Genomic DNA, 14,729 nt, shown 5'->3' with positions numbered 1-14,729 from the left:
AATTCCAAATTTAAAATTTTCTTCTTATCCAAAAGACCTTGTTTTGCGAGTTCTAGCAAACCCTTAACACTCATATGTGATCGTGAAAATTATATATATGCAAGTGTACGCAATCGATTCAAGTAATATAGATGATAAATAGAGTATCGTTCCCACAAAGACTATTTCCCAAGTACCAATAATTGCTCTTAAATTTCTATTTGGCAAAAAGAGTTTAGTTGAATGAATTTAATTTTAAAATTGTAATTAACTATGAAAAAATAACTAATTAAAAGATAAAAATCAATATTAAAAAGGCCCTGGGTGTTAATTTCATCAACTTTTCATTCTACTAATTTCATTAATCAGTTATAAGTTTCTTTCTTCTTATTCTAATAGCAGGTTAACATAAATCGATTCCTATTCTTTTTCAAGATATATGATCTCATCCTATATTCAGGTTTTCTACATCTCTGTGATAAACATAGACATATAGCATGAATTAAGCATGGAAACCTAATTACTACACAAGCCATACATGTACTTTCATCCAATATGCAACCTATGTCTATATAATGATAGCATATTCAATTCTCGTCTTTCTAATTTTGAACAAAATCATAAATCAAACAAATATTGATCAGGTATTTATTATCATTAGGCACACATTATATAGATTAGAATAGAGAAGAAAAATCAATAGAACATCATAATTAAATTAGATGGGATTCCATGTGACTACATTAAACCCTAGATAAATTTTTTTTAGTTCATATAAGACATGACTAAATTAACAAAATAATAATTCAGAAACATAAGATTCAAAAACTTAAAGAAGAAAGAAAAATAAAAATGTAGAACAGCTAGTCTAAGGATCAAAATTAGTCTTTAAGAATGTAATTAAAATCTGACCTCATGACCTAATTAAACCCTAAATCTGAATTTATAGTAAAAAATTACAAAAGCTTTGTTTTTCATGTGCGGGCCGTGACTTGGCCTTCTCTAGGTCGCGACCTATGTCAGTTTTTGAAGCCTCCCGAATTTGCACAAGTCCTCAAGAACCGTGACTCAGACATCTTAAGTCGCGACCTGTGTCCAGAATGTCCCACTTTGCTTAGCCTCTGACTTTGCCTTGCACTGCGACTTATAAGGTCAAGTCGCGACACTAATTGCCTCCAGCAACCATGTGTTTCTGACTTGCCTAGAGTCGCGACTTATAAGCTCAAGTCGCGGCTCTAATTCCATTATTTCTCAAATTAGGTCTTTCAACCTCGTCTCTTCATCACAAACTGACTTTTAATCATCCTTAGCATCATTTTGAGTCAAACAACCGCCAAGAGCTTCGTTTTTCCACCATTTTCTCTTCGTTTTTCCAATTTTCTCATAATTCACCACATCAACCTACAACAAAGACAAAAAAAAGCATAATCTTGCACAAAACACACATAAAGACTCAATATTACCACAAAACACATTCTAAAACGACACTAAAATGAAGTTATCAAACTCCCCCAAACTTACTCTTTGTCCGCCCTCGAACAAAGGACTCAAATCAAACCTAGACTCTAACAACATGAATTATACCAACAACAACAATTATGCCTCAAAATCATGAATGTTAATCATTTAATTCTCAAAAAACTACTCAACAGTTTATTCAATATAGAATTTTGATCAAAACACTCCATCAACACACTTTAGTCTACTAACATTTTGGATTATCAAATCATGATCATTAAATAAACGTATTTGAAATCAATTATGCTTACAAAATTCTTTCCAAACAAACCATTCAAACTAAATAATTCCATAAGCTCACTCACTTACTATTCTCCACTAATATAAATCATGATATGCATAAGAATCAATAGGACTTATATAGGCTTGTAATGATGGCTTAGGTAAAGGTCGATGAAAAATTAATTTTTAAGCTCACTTTAATATAAACACATGACCAAAACTCACCAACTTTACTTCCCTAGTAATACAATCCCACAATCCCCTTTCTTTCTTTTTTCTTTAGAGAGATGTAATATATATATATATCAATAATAACTACACTCCCCCAAACTTTGATTTTTCTATATATTCATATTGGGAGTGTATTGAACTTTTTTTTTCAATATATATACTCTCTATTTTCTTTTTCACTTTTCATATTCTAAACACACTAAAGTCACAATTAAATCCCATCACACATGAATCCCCATAATTTTTTCTCAATCATATGCTCATAGTATATTAGAGACAGATATATAACAAAGTTTTAAGTATTAGGCTTAAATGATGGTTTAGAACAAAAAATATATATATATATAAAATTAGGCTCAAAATGGGTAAACAAAAGATCCAGTAATTTAAGGTTGGCAAGAAAAGCTCAGACGGTCCAAATGATAGCCTAAATCATATTCCTAAGCATACATGATATATTATTTCACCTTAAATAACAAGTAAGCAAGTTCTAGAATTGTAGAAAATACTTTCCACTTTCCATTCATCATTCCACTAACCAATTTCAGCAAGCATAATAAATATCAAAAACATAAATTTAACATCATGACAAAATATTCAACAAATGTTATCTAAACTAAAATGAACTAACGAAGTGTTAATCAAGCACACATATATATATTTTTTTTCCAGATTTCATTTTCTTTGAATTATACTCATAACATTCACTTTATTCTCATCAGCACTTGTTGTCAATCATCATTCATGTTGATACTAGACACACTAAAACAAAACTCCAAACACTAACATAAACTAATCAAAACTAACAAAACAAAACAAATAGAAAAATAAGCCCTCCCCCAAACTTAAACTAAACATTGACTCCAATGTTTAAAAATAAGTAAAGAAAGAAAACTTACGTGGTGCCTTAGACTGCTTAATATGATACAGATCAAGATGGTGAATCGAAAATGGGGAAAGGAAATTTTTTGGTTATCCCATAGTTATTCTGTCGGAGCCCAAAGTAGCGATGCAACTCAAATTAGTCTCATATTTAATGAAAATTAAATTAAAATAAAAATAAATAAACAAAATACTAAAATTAAAGTGTTCATAATCCAAAAATTTAAATAAAACTAATAAAAACAAATGTAAATAAAATATTGGAATGCCTCCAAACGCGCTGTCGTTAACGTCATTTAGCCGGACGCTTGTTTTCTTTCATATTCAACTTGGATCAAGTCCCTTCACATCCTTGAGAGCCATAGTGTCATGAGTTGGCCCTCGTTTCTTATTATTATAAATTGGTGGAACTTTATCCCGCTCATGTAACATTCGAATCCTTTCACTGAAGAACCTTTTTAATCGATGACGCCCCTTTTTCATTCAAGTTTTAACCAGGGATCTTTTCTTAGAGACTTCTAACTTGTTCTCTCCTTATTTTACCACTTCAACTTTACAACAAGTTGGAATTTTTGTTGCTGCAAAACATTAAATATTACCTCCTCTTTTTGCACTCACAACTTTACCTTGCCCTTTTGTACATCAATCAAAGCCTTACCAGTAGCCAAGAATGGCCTTCCAAGTATTATTGGAATATTTTAATCTTCCTCCATAGCAAGAATAATAAAGTCTGCAAGAGAGATTAATTTATCCACTTTACTAATACATCCCCAATCACTCCACGAGGTTGATTGGCTGATCTATTTGCCATCTGCAAAGACACAGTAGTTGGCCGAGCTTCTCCCAAATTCAACTTTCGAAAGATTGATAGAGGCATTAGATTTACACTGGCCCCTAAATCACGTAAAGCCTTTGTTTCTACCAAACCCCCAATAGAACATGGTATATTGAAACTACCAGGATCTTTAAGCTTTAAGGGTAGTTTCTTCGGAAGTATCGCGCTGCACTCCTCAGTAAGTGCCACTGTCTCATATTCCTCCAGCTTCCTTTTCTTCGACAAAATTTCTTTCATAAACTTCACATAACTTGGCATTTGTTCAAGTGCCTCAGCAAACTGTAAATTAATGTGTAGTTTTACAAAGATATCCAAAAATTTAGAGAATTGTTTCTCAAGATTGGCCTTTCAAAACCGTTGAGGATATGAAATCCTTGGTGTAGGCTCGGTGTATTTTGGCTTCTCTGTCTTTAGAAGGTCTTCAGTAGCCTCCTCTTGTGCTGGAATAGGAACATGTTGATCCCCTGTCTTCTTCCCCTTGTCATCCATTGTGGGTCCATCATACTTAGTCCCACTCCTCAAGGATATTGCATTACACTGCTATTTAGGATTTACCTCTGTGGTACTAGGAAAATTCCCTTGTTGTATACTAGAAAACATTTTAGCCAATTGATCTATTTGTGTCTCCAAACTCATGATTGAAGACCTTGTCTTTGTCATGAGTTGATTTAATTGGTCTGGCTGAATTGTTAGTGGCTTCATTTGAGGAGGTGGTGGTGGATGAGATGGGCGAGGTTTTGGATCATAATATGGTCTAGAATGTAATCCATACGTCGGTTGATGAGGGGGTTGTTGAGGTGGATACTATTGATACTGCGGTTGTAACCCTTGATTATTGTTCCAAGACAGACTAGGGTGATTTTTCCACGCAGGAGTATCTAAATTGGAGTAGGTGTTGGGTGCAGGTCTTGAAAAGTTACCAATAAACTATGCCTGTTCCAAAGGCATATTATTCACATTTGTTGAGCAACTGGCTATGCTCGGGCATTGTTCATAAGAATGTGGTCCCCCACAAATCTCACAACTCATGACATTCTGTACTTGCATTGCTTGTGCGACGAGATTATTTTGCTGCAATTGTTTGGTTAGAGATGCCATTTGAGCGCAATTGGATCAAGTTCTAAGACTCCTGCTACTTTCTTATTCTCATGCTCAGTAGGCCAATTATAGTTATTCACGACCATCTCTTCCAATAATTCATATGCTTCATTAGCACTTTTTCTCATAAATGCTCCTCCTGATGCTGCATCTATAATTGTCCTTGTATTACCCCCCAAACCAATGTAAAATGTATGAACTAGCAGCCACTTTTCTATTCCATGATGTGGGAATTTCCTTTGCAACTCATTAAATTTTTCCCATGCATCATATAAAGACTCCCCATCCATCTGATGGAAGTTGTTAATCTCTCCTCTTATTCTGGCTGACTTGGTAGGAGGAAAATATTTACCAAGGAATTTATGAGCTAAATCTTCCCAAGTAACTATAGAGTTGGCTTGTAATGAATTCAACCAACTCTTAGCTCTGTCTCTTAGTGAAAATGGGAATAATCTTAATCTTACAGCATCATTACTCACCCCATTCATTTTGAATGTCGCACATAGCTCTAAACAGTTGTGATATGGAGATTTGGATCCTCATTTGGTAACCCCCCAAATTGTACACAATTTTGTACCATTTGAATAATTGAGGGTTTTATTTCAAACTTATTTGCCTCAATAGTAGGAGGACGAATGCTTGAATGTATCCCCATAACAGTAGGGAGTACATAGCTTCTCAATGGTGGATCGACTTCAGATGCGTTACCCATATTTGCATTGTTGTTCACAGCATTATTTGCGTTATCAGTCATGGTGAAATCCAACCTTTTCTTTATCTTGCAATTTTATCTGTACGTTCTCTCAATTTCAAGATCTATTGGTATGAGCGACTTTTGTCTACTTCCCCGCATATACCAATAATTTTTGAAACAAACAACAACCTCGATCCAAATAAGTGTAAAACAATAATAAAAGAAAAAAAAACCAAATTAGAACAAACAACAATTAACTTTGATATTGGAAATTAAGTCATCGGCAAGGGCGCCAAAAACTTGATTGCAAAAATTATATATACGCAAGTGCACACAATCGATTGAAGTAATGTAGATGATAAATAGAGTATCGTTCCCACAAAGACTATTTCCCAAGTACCAATAATTGTTCTTAAATTTCTATTTGGCAAACAAAGTTTAGATGAATGAATTTAATTTTAAAATTTTAATTAACTATGAAAAAATAACTAATTAAAAGATAAAAATCAATATTAAAAAGACCTAGGGTGTTGATTTCATCAACTTTTCATTCTACTAATTTCATTAATCAGTTCTAAGCTTCTTTCTTCTTATTCTAATAGCAGGTTAACATAAATCGATTCCTATTCTTTTTCAAGATATAAGATCTCATCCTATATTCAGGTTTTCTACATCTCTGTGATAAACATAGACATATAGCATGAATTAAGCATGGAAACCTAATTACTACACAAGCTATACATGTACTTTCATCCAATATGCAACCTATGTCTATATAATGATAGCGTATTCAATTCTCGTCTTTCTAATTTTGAACAAAATCATAAATCAAGCAAATATTGATCAGGTATTTACTAGCATTAGGCACACATTATATAGATTAGAATAGAGAAGAAAAATCAATAGAACATCATAATTAAATTAGATAGAAATCCCAGTGACTACATTAAACCCTAGATAAAAATTGTTCAGTTCGTATCAGACATGACTAAATCAACAAAATAATTATTAAGAAACATAAGATTTAAAAACTTAAAGAAGAAAGAAAAATAAAAATGTAGAACAACTAGTCTAAGAATTAAAATTAGTCTCTAAAAATGCAATTAAAATATGACCTCATGACCCAATTAAACCCTAATTCTGAATTTATAGTAAAAAAATTACCAAAGCTTTGTTTTTCATATGCGGGCCGCGACTTGGCCTTCTCTAGGTCGTGGCCCGTGTTAATTTTTGAAGCCTCCCGAATCTGTACAAGTCTTCAGGCGCCACAACTTAGATATCTCAAGTCGCGGCCCATGTCTAGAATGTCCCCTTTGCTTAGCCTCTGACTTTGCCTTGCACCGCGACTTATAAGGTCAAGCTGTGACACTAATTGCCTCCAACATCCATTTGTTTCTGACTTGCCTAGAGTTGTGACTGATAAACTCAAGTCGCGACTCTAATTCCATTATTTCTCAAATTAGGTCTTTCAACCTCGTCTCTTCATCACAAACTGACTTTTAATCACCCTTAGCATCATTTTGAGTCAAACAACCACCAAGAGCTTCGTTTTTCCACCATTTTCTCTTCTTTTTCCATTTTTCTTATGATTCATTGCACCAACCTACAACAAAGACAAAAAAAAGCGTAATCTTGCACAAAACACACATAAAGACTCAAGATTACCACAAAAACACATTCTAAAGCAATACTAAAAATAAAGTTATCAATATGTCCTAGTGTGAAAACTATGAGGAAAAAATTATTTGTATTATTTATGTGTATAATTTACAGCCTAGAGCTGAGTATATAAAAGGTTTTTAACATATCAATCCCCTTTAATAGAAAATAATAACAATAAATGAAATTACTATAAAATAGGAAATAGAACAACAATGGGAAACTAAATAATAAAGAAACCAAATCAATAGGATTTGATTTCATAGATGTCAATACTCTCCCTGAATGTGGACTGTAGATATTGATGAGTCCAAGCTTGTTTACTTAGAAATCAAATACTTTTTGAGATAATCGCTTGGTAAGAATATCTGCTTGTTGTTGGTTTGTGTGTACATACTCAATTTGTATAACCCTCCATTAATTTTCTCCTTAATAAAGTGACGATCCACCTCCACGTGCTTTGTTCTGTGATGATGGACTGGGTTGTGAGCAACACTAATATCAGTATGGTTGTCACAACAGAGCTGAATTGGGGCTTCATACTCAATCTTCAATTCTCTCAGTAATCTTTTTATCCATATTGCTTCGTACACTCCATGGGCCATAGGTCTATATTCAACTTTTGAATTGCTCCTTGTAACAACAGTTTGTTTCTTACTTCGCCATATTACCAAGTTGCCCCATACTAAAGTACTGTAGCTAGATGTAGATTTTCTATCATCAATCGATCCAGCATAGTCTGCATTTTTGAATGCTTTGACCTTTCGTTCTAGAATTTTCTTTAAAAATAACCCTTTTCCTGGTGTTCCCTTTAAATACCTTAAAACTTGATACACAACATTGAGATGACCTTGGCATGGGTCATGCATATATTGAATCACTAGACTTACAACAAAGGCAATGCTTGGTCTAGTATGTGAAAGATAAATGAGCTTTCCAACTAACTGTTGATATCTTCCTTTGTCAACTGGTTCTCCTTTGAGCATTCAGTCTTTGTTCCCAAGTTCTATTGGAGTTTTGCTAGCCTTACTATCTAGCATTCAAGTTTCTTTTAGGAGATCAAGAGTATACCTCCTTTGTGAAACAGAAATATCTTTTTTACTCCTAACAATTTCCATACCCAGAAAGTATCAAGTGTTACAAGATCATTGACTTCATACTCTTTTGCCAATAATTCTTTGATCAAATTCTTCTCATTGGTATTATTGACAGTGACTATAATATCATCAACATATACAATCACGATAGTCATGTCTATTTTTCCTAAGTGTTTGATGAACAAAGTGTGGTCTATTTGACCATGTATGTAGCTGAGACCCTTACCACTGTTGAAAAATGATTGAACCATGCCCGCAGAGATTTTATAAGGCCATAAAGTGATTTGTTGAGTTTGTAGACAAACTTTGGAGTTTCTTCAAGTCCAGGAGGTTGAGCCATGTTGACCTCTTCTTCTATATCACCATTTAAGAAAGTTTTTTTTTTACATCTAACTAGTGCAATTCCCAATCCACGTTGGCTGTTAGTGAGAGCAGAACTCTGATAGTATTGAGTTTGGAAACTAGAGCTAAGGTTTTGGTTTAGTCAATTCCATAGGTCTGTGTAAACCCCTTTGCAACTAACCATACTTTGTACCTTTCGATAGATCCATTCGCATTATACTTGACATTGAATACCCATTTGCATCCTACCGTTCTTTTGTAAGGTGGTAATCTCACTACTTTCCAAGTCTCATTCTTTGTTCGAGCTATCATCTCTTCATAAACAACTGCTCTCCATTTAGGAATCCCAAGTGCTTCTTCAATATTCCCAGGAACTACATGATTAGTGTTCAAAAATATCATTTTATTAGTTTTAAAGTTCAAAATTAATTAAGTTTTAATCAATATTTTCATTGATTTATTGTAATATATTTTATATTTGAAAATATTAATTTTAAATTAATTTGTGTTTGATTTTCAAGAAATAAAATATATTTTGATACAAAGAAAAAGAAAGAAGAACAAAAGAATATATAATTGAAGAATGATTGAAAAAATGACATTTTTGACAAAAGCAGGCCCACAAAACTGAGAACAGGCCCAAGCCTTCAGCTGCAGAGCCACGCGAGTCAAAGCCGAGCCCCCTGCCAAGCTGAGCTGTAGCCACCTGACGGCACCTGACTCCGCCTGACGCCACGGTCCCACGTCGCCTGCCACATCTCCTTCCGAGCCAGTCAGAAAGCGCCATGTGGCCTTTTGTCCCCCAGTTACCTGCAGCTGCTCCCCACGTGCCCAACCACTACCTGTCGAAGCCTTCAGATGCCGACACGTGCCCATGTTGTCCCACCAGCGCCTGCCACCTTTTCCAAAGCCAATCCGAGCCTGCCATGTGTCCCACTTGCCCCATTTTGCATCAGATTTTGAAGCCAATTTCTCCACTTTCTAATGCACGAAAATACAAACTTTGGAGCAAATTTTCTCTATAAATAGAGAACCAAAACTAGTGTAAATCATCAGATTGTAGAGTGGGAAAAAGACACTTTGTTATTTTGTTTCTTTTCTTATTTCTAGTTTAGCTGTGGCGTGACTATTACTGGCATGAAACGACAAAAATGAGTGAATTATTTTAGAAATATTGGTGAGGTTAGAGTGTAGTTGTTGTACTTCTCATTCTCAATAGTGATATTGATTCTTCTTATTCTTCATTTCTATATCTCATTAATTATAATGTTTCTCATCTTCTAATTTCTTTTCTAAAATTATTTAGCATCTTTTACACAAGTTCAGTCATGCTTTTCTTATGTAACTTAGATTGTTAATTTATTTTAGTATATTTGTTATATTATATGGCTTTTATTGCATTCTGCCAGTGGTATTTTGTCATTCTTGGATATATAACATGATATACTATGAAATTAGGAGTTAGATTCAATTTAATCTAGATTATTTAATTTGCGTTTTTAACATATACATCTTCCAGTTGCAATTAATGGTGTAGAATTGCAACTGTGTTTTGAATTAATATCAATATTAGAATAGGTTTTATAGCACAACATCTCTACCTTGCCATGCTCTTTATCTAATCGCTTTCTCTAATCTATCATTTTAATTTCACAAAATCCATCTCTTCAATTATACTTTTTTTTTTATCTTTTATTTACTAATCTAATCTTTAGTTGTGTTTGCCTCTCTGTGGATACAACATAGCCCGATTACTACTGCGAACGCTTAAGAGTTTATTGGGAAATATCCCTACAACATCGACAAGCTAGTAGAAAAAGATTTAAAATAAGATGAAAATTTTGAATAATAAATAAACTTGGAGATGGGATATTGAGTGCAAGACCTAGTTCCTTTTCTCAATGCTATAGGAATGTTTAGATCAGAATCAATGTTTGAGCAGAGATTACTTGACACATTTGGGGGAGAAGGATCTACCATCACATTGGTCTCTTGACTATGCTGAGGATTTATGACTTGCTTATTTCTTTGTTGTCTAGAATAAACACACAACTCTTGTTGTTGGTTCAAAGGATGTGTATCTGTTTCATTTGACTCAGAGGATGGAGCAAGATCTTTTAAAGATTGATCTGCTGAAGTATGAGTTGAATCTAGAAGTTATGAAGACATTATAGAAGAATTAAGAGGGATGTCTAAGCCCCATGACCATTCAACATCATGGTTGTGATTGTTCTCCCGCTGAAGAAAAGTGGGAGAGAAGTATGGTATGTTTTCAAAGAATGTGACATCTCGTGAGACATAAGTTCTCTTTGTAATAAGACAATAACACCGGTATCCTTTCTGAGTAGGTGAGTAGCCAATGAATATAGTTTTAATGGCTCTTGGGTTGAGTTTGGTACGATCCCTAGGATGGACATGAACAAAGGCGGTACAACCAAATGTCTTAACATCAAGAGTGTTTGAAGACAGATGAGGATAAGAAGTAAGGAGAATAGAATATGGTATCCTATAACGAAGTGGTCAACTAGGAAGGCGGTTAATGAGATAGGAAACAGTGAGAATGGCATCTCCCCAAAGGTACTTAGGAACAAGCATAGTGAATATTAGGGCACGTGCCACTTCTAAGAGGTGACGATTCTTTCATCCAGCGATACCATTTTGTTGGAGGGTATCAATACAGGAACTTTGGTGAATAATGCCTTTTTGGAAAAGATAGGATCCCAAGGAAGTATTGAAATATTATGTGCCATTGTCTGTTCGTAATATACGAATATATGTTTGAAATTATGTTTGAATCATATTATGAAAATTTTGAAAAACATTATTTGTGTTTTAGTAGGTATACCCAAGTAAGAAGTGTGTGATCATCAATAAGTGTGATGAACAAACGATGATTGTGGGAAGTAGTGACGTTGGAAGGTCCTCACAGGTCACTGTGGACTAAAGAGAAATGGCTGATTGATGTATAATTTTTTTGAGGAAAAGCAACCTGAGTATGCTTAACCAATTGACATATATCACATTGCAGAGATGTATAATTATTATTGGAAAATAATGATGAAACATATATTTTAAATATGAAAAACTTAGATGTGCAAGTTGATAATGTCATAACATAATTTTACTAGAGTTTGAAACAGAAACAGAGTTTAACGTAGACACAGAAGTAGAAGAAAAATTAGATAAACCAGATTGTCGTATTATTGGTTGTTGATTTTAAAATAAATAAAGTCCACCATGAATCCTAGCACTGCCAATTGTCCTCCCCAAGGATGGTTCTTGAAATTGACAAGAATTAGAAAGAAATTTAGCAAGGCAATGATTATAAGTAGGCAACTGACTGATATAAATTAAATTGCATGCTATAGAAGGAACATGAAGGAATGATTTGAGAATAAAATCAGCTGACAATTTAATGGCACCAATTCTTGCGACGGGAAAGAGCGTGCCATCTGCTATTCTGACACTAGAATGATTAGAACATGGAGTATAAGATTCAAATAAAGAATATAAACTAGTCATGTGGTCTGAAGAGCCTGAATCAATAATCTATGGTGTTTGAGAGTTAGTGAGAACAGATGAGAAATTACCAACATGTGCAATAGAGCAAGATGCACTATGAGACCTCAAACCAAAAGAAGAGGACTGATTCAGGAGAGTATATAAACTTTGTTGATTACTTATTCAATTGCCAGATTGTGCCCATTGCGAGTAACTTTTACCTTCAAGTTGAGAACAAACAAAGTCACTGGACTTGATTGAAGGAGTGGAGTATAAATTCCAAACTGACATGATGGTCTAAGAAGGGACTTTCGCGCTGATTGACATAATCTAAGAAAAACTTGAGGACTACTGAGATGTGAGATGCGAGTGGAACCTAAGGACAACAAGAACCTGAGGTAATGAAAAGAACCACAGATGATGCAGGAAATGTTGAGGAAGAAGATGTCTGAAAAAGAAAGTCATCGGATGTTGTCACGCGCCTACACACGCTAGCATGTGGCGGAGCTGGCAGCGGATGACGACACGTTGGGCTCACGTGCGGCTTTACTAGGCATCAAACTCTGGTAAAATGCAGATTGGCGGGAAGGCTTCCTTCCTAGACTGACAGTATGAACAGAAGACCACTCCAAAATGGTTTTCTAGGATTGAAGTACTAAACTCTAATTTTTAAGAAATGGTTGAGGAAAAAAATTGAACCTGCTCTCTGATACCATGTGAAAACTATGAGAAAAAATGATTTGTATTGTTTTTGTGTATAATTTACAGCCTAGAGATGAGTATTTATCGGTTTTTTTAACATATCAATCCCATTTTATACATAATAGTTACAATAAATGAAATTACTATAAAATATGAAACATAACAATAACGTGAAGCCAAATAATAAAGAAACCAAATCAATAGGATTTGATTTCATAGCTATCAAAACCTAGCCTTTTGTGCAATAACTCAGTTTGATCACCCCTTTGAGTCGAGACACCAATTTCTCTAAAAATGGACGAACCTTGTAAAACACACAACCCGTGTTCAAGAACTCCTTTCAACACCACCATAAAACCATTACTACTCTCAAAACTCCACCTTGAGCTTGTAAGAACAACCTACTTTATCCAGCTGCTCTAGAGAAATCAGATTCCTTTTCAACCCTGGTATGTGCCTAACCCCAGTCAAAATCCTGATCGTACCATCCCACAACTTTAGCTTTATTCTCCATTCACCAACAACATCACATGCCTGGTTGTTGCCCATGAGTACCTTGTTTCCCTGAACTGTTTTCTAGTCAATTAACAATTCCCTTCTAGGTGTCATATGGAAAGCACACCTAGAATCTAAGATCCACTCATCCTTTGAATCAACATTACTAACTGTTAAAACATCTGAAAAGACTGTCAAAACATCGACTGTATCGAACTCATCTGAGGCAGCTGCTGTGATTCCAAAAGTCTCAATTCTGACTTTTGAACCTTGTTAGACTTCCACTGAGGACATTGCTTCTTGTAATGACCCTCCTTATTACAAATCAAACAAACCTTTGATCATCGAGCACCATTTATTAATTGTGACCTAGACATTCATTTTCCTTTATTGTGATTTCCCCTATTCTCCGACCTTCCTCTAACACTCAAACCCTCTCCATTCTGTTTGGATTGCTTGCCATTAGCATTCAAATCTAGTTCTTTGGAGTAAGCAGCTACTGTCACTTCCTCTAGAATCAAAGTGTCCTTGCTGTACTTGATATTGTCCCTAAGTTGGTCATATTTCCGAGGGAGAGAATTCAAAAGAAAAATAGCTTGGTCTTCCTCATCTATTTTAATTTCAATATTCTCTAGATCTGAAACTAACTTAGTGAATTCATCTATATTTTCATCAATGGATTTATTCTCATCCATCTTGAAGCTGTAAAACTTTTGCTTCAAATAAATCCTATTTGGTAAAGCCTTTGTCATATACAACTGTTCTAACTTATGTAATGACCCAACTATTTCAAAGACCTTGGACCATTAAAACTACTAGACATAGCTACTATTTTTAAGAAAACACACATAAGAAATAATCATAACTTTATTTAAACCCCAAAATAAACACTGTATCAATAACATAAAAGTATAAAATAAAATATGATATGGTATGGGTACCCATTGTTTATAAATCATAAAACATAAACTTTAAATTTGTTTAATTAGTATTTGCGGAATTACATCAAAACATAATTTAAAAGACATAAAATAAATAACGTCATGCTCGATCAACACGCAGTCCATTGAATCCATTCATTTTTAACACACAAGCCAAGCTGCCAAGAATCCTTCCGCCATCCATATTTATTTTCCTGCATCATACTAAAATAAAGGAGCGAGCCTAATGCCCAGCAAGGAAAATCTATCATAACATAAATAATAAGTATAAGACTATATCATAAACATATGACTATAAAAACATATATCATATAGGACTACAATGGCAATCATAACTTCTTGGGGCTTGTTAGCTAAGCAAGTCATATCCCCATAAATTTGTGGGGCTTGCTAGCTAAGCAAGTCATATGCCCATAAATTCTTGGGGCTTGCTAGCTAGACAAGTCATATGCCCAAGGACTATAAAACATAGAACATAACATATATCATATCATAACATAAACATATAAACACATATATCTATCCTATTTTCC

The 14,729-nt window shown here is 34.3% G+C and overlaps 1 non-coding gene across 1 annotated transcript; it reads left to right on the top strand.

The window, feature by feature from the left end:
- Positions 1-4,981: 4,981 nt before the first annotated feature.
- On the top strand, positions 4,982-5,088 carry LOC133793295 (small nucleolar RNA R71). The gene has a single exon (XR_009874746.1). It is a non-coding gene; the product is annotated as a small nucleolar RNA R71 (small nucleolar RNA).
- The last annotated feature ends 9,641 nt before the right edge of the window (positions 5,089-14,729 follow it).

Source organism: Humulus lupulus, chromosome 7 (assembly GCF_963169125.1).
Source record: "Humulus lupulus chromosome 7, drHumLupu1.1, whole genome shotgun sequence".
Classification (NCBI taxonomy): domain Eukaryota; kingdom Viridiplantae; phylum Streptophyta; class Magnoliopsida; order Rosales; family Cannabaceae; genus Humulus; species Humulus lupulus.
The sequence above is the reverse complement of the archived record's forward strand: the minus strand, read 5'-3'. Positions and strand labels throughout refer to the sequence as shown.